Below are 2,852 nucleotides of genomic sequence, written 5' to 3'. Positions count from 1 at the left end.
CTTCAGTGAGAATTGAAAATTTTATCATTTCATGATCACTTTGTCCAAGACGGCCTCCAACGTTTACATCCCCCACAAGACCTTCTCTTCTCTTCCCAGCTCTCCAGCCAGTACAGGTCATGCTGGATGGTGGCACAGCCCTCTGCAGTGTCAGCCAGCCCTCCCAGTTTGGTATCATCAGCAAACTTGATGAGGATACACTCTGTCCCCTCGTCCAGGAACAGGGAACAGGCCAGAGAGACTGAAAAACAGAGAGGGATGCCAATCCCGACACAAAGACTGAGAAGAAAACAACAGCGATGGGCTGCGGGGCAGAGAGATGGGAAGAAAGTGTGAAATGTGTTCATCTGATTCGTGTTAGTATCTTTAACTGTTCTGTTTGTTCCTGTATGACCATGCGCTTGGGAGAAGTGAGATTGTATGTATGTAGTTTCTGTTTCTTGTAAGAACCCCTAAGGAAACCATTTTTTTTGTTACTGGCCGCGTGGTGCTGAGCGGGAGGGGTCTGTGGGGCGCACGCCTGGAGTCGGGGCTCGTCCTGGGGGCGAGCCAAGGAAAACACATAGAAGATTCCAGAAGGTGAGGAGGGCATGCACCAAAGAAGACACGCCTATCATTAGCATAGGCCAACCTTTATATGACTATGTATTAGGAGAAGCGATATAAACCTCAAAACGGGACTTGCACGTGTGTGCCTTGGTTGAGCAGAGACTCCCGGTGCACCCAGCGCTGTTTGCTTGTCTTTACTCATTTAATAAATTGTAAAGTCTAATTGGAATCCTGTTTGAGGAAAAATCATTTATCACAAAAGTAAGAGGGAGAGGGAGCAGGAGAGAGGGACAGTAGGAAAAAGACAGGGATGGGTAGAGCGAGAGAAGAAAAGGGACCTCGAGAGGAGAGGGACGGGAGCAGAACACAGTAATAGACAGGAGAGGTGCAGGGAAGCGAAAACCATGGCCCAGAGGAACAGGAGAGAGTCAGGGAAGGGCAGGGAGGCAGAAGAGGGCTGACAGGAGCCCAACGGCCCAGGACTCACCGCAGCTCCCGTGCTCTGCACTGCCAAGAAATGTCACAGCTCAGGCACTTCTGACACTGTCCCATCTGTCCTTTGCTCAATTCCTCTCCCAGAGCTCCAGCCCCGGCCTGTCCTCGCCTCACGGGCAGCCCCGGCCTCCCCTCAGCCGGGCCATAGCGGCAGCAGAGAAGGCAGCTCCTGACACAACATGGCCACCGGGAGCCCCGTGCCGGGACTACAGTTCCCAGCGTGCCCCGGGGTGCTCCTGTTCCCATCGTGCCCCGGGGCACCACCCCCCCGCCCTCTGACCCCGCAGAAGCCATGGCCGCCTTCTCGGGGCTCCCCCGGCCCAGGGCCAGGCCCCGGAGCCCCGGTGGGGCCGGGAGGAAGAGGGGAGAGAGGGAGAGAGCAGCAGAGAGGGGCGGGACAGAGTGGAGGGGCAGATGGAGAGGGGCGGGAGAGGGACAGAGGGACGGGGAGACCACAGAATCACAGAGTATTCATGGTTGGAAGGGACCTTTGAGATCATCAAGTCCCACCACACAAAAAAGAAAACAACCACACCCACACACAGATAGGCACAACCCTACAATCTCGGGCACTAGAGCATGCCCTGAAGTGCCACGTCTACACGTTTCTTAAATACCTCCAGGGATGGCGACTCCACCACCTCCCTGGGCAGGCTGTTCCAGTGCCTGACCACCCTCTCAGGAAAGTCATTCTTCCCAACATCTAATCTAAACCTCCCCTGTCCCAACTTCAGACCATTTCCTCTGCTCCTGTCGTTATTCCCATGGGAGAAGAGGCCAACCCCCACCTCTCTACAACCTCCTTTCAGGGAGTTGTAGAGGGCAATGAGGTCCCCCCTCATCCTCCTTCAAACTAAATGTGGGAAATGAGCTAAGTTTTGCTTCAGCTAATTGATGTATCATTGTTAGTGTGATAGTACTAACAAAGAAGCCTTAGTAGTAGTAGAGTCTAATAAATTGTATCCAATTAATCCCCAGAAATGCCCTTGGTCTGTCAAGGGATCCTTGTTGGCAGAGCGTTATCTGGGGGAAGAGAAACAGACTGGAACATGGCCTTCCACACAGCAACCCAGAGCGTAGGGGAGGAGCAAGAAGGCCAAAGAAACCAGTCTGCTAAATCTGCCAAAGAGATGGTAGCAAAGACTGTGAAATCAACTAATCAAAGGCATGTTTAGGAAAATGATTTCGTAGAATAGGTGTATGTGTGCGTTATATGGGAAAAAAGTGCAAAATAAACCTGTAATAGGTCAAGCAGTCGGGAAGAATGTGAGCTCCAACTTCTCAGCCAATGAGAAGGGAGACAGAAACTCAAGTGGCCAGGATAAGGGTATAAAATACCTGAAAGCTAAAAGATCATCGTGCATCTATTTTTGGTGCACCCGATTCAGCGCTGTTTCATACTAATAAATTTTTAACCTTTGCTTCGGTGACTTTGTCCTTTTTGAATTCTAAAATGTGAGCTGGTGTTTCTCACAAAGCCAGGATGCCATTGGCCACCTGGGCACACTGCTGGCTCATGTTAAGCCGGCTGCTCAGCAGCACACCCGGGCCCTTTTCTGCTGGGCAGCTCTCCAGCCACTCTGCCCCCAGCCTGTAGCGTTCGCTGGGGTTGTTGTGACCGAAATGCAGGACCTGGTATTTGGCCTTATTGAGCCTCATCCCACTGGCCTTGTCCCATCGATCCAACCTTTCCAGGTCCCTCTGTAGAGCCTTCCAACCCTCAAGCAGATCAACACTCCCACCTAGCTTGGTGTCATCTGCGAACTTACTGAGGGTGCACTCAATCCCCTTATCTAGATCATCAATAA

Source organism: Calidris pugnax, unplaced genomic scaffold (genome assembly GCF_001431845.1).
Source record: "Calidris pugnax isolate Ruff unplaced genomic scaffold, ASM143184v1 scaffold496, whole genome shotgun sequence".
NCBI classification, from domain to species: Eukaryota; Metazoa; Chordata; class Aves; order Charadriiformes; family Scolopacidae; genus Calidris; species Calidris pugnax.
This window is presented reverse-complemented; position numbering follows the sequence as displayed.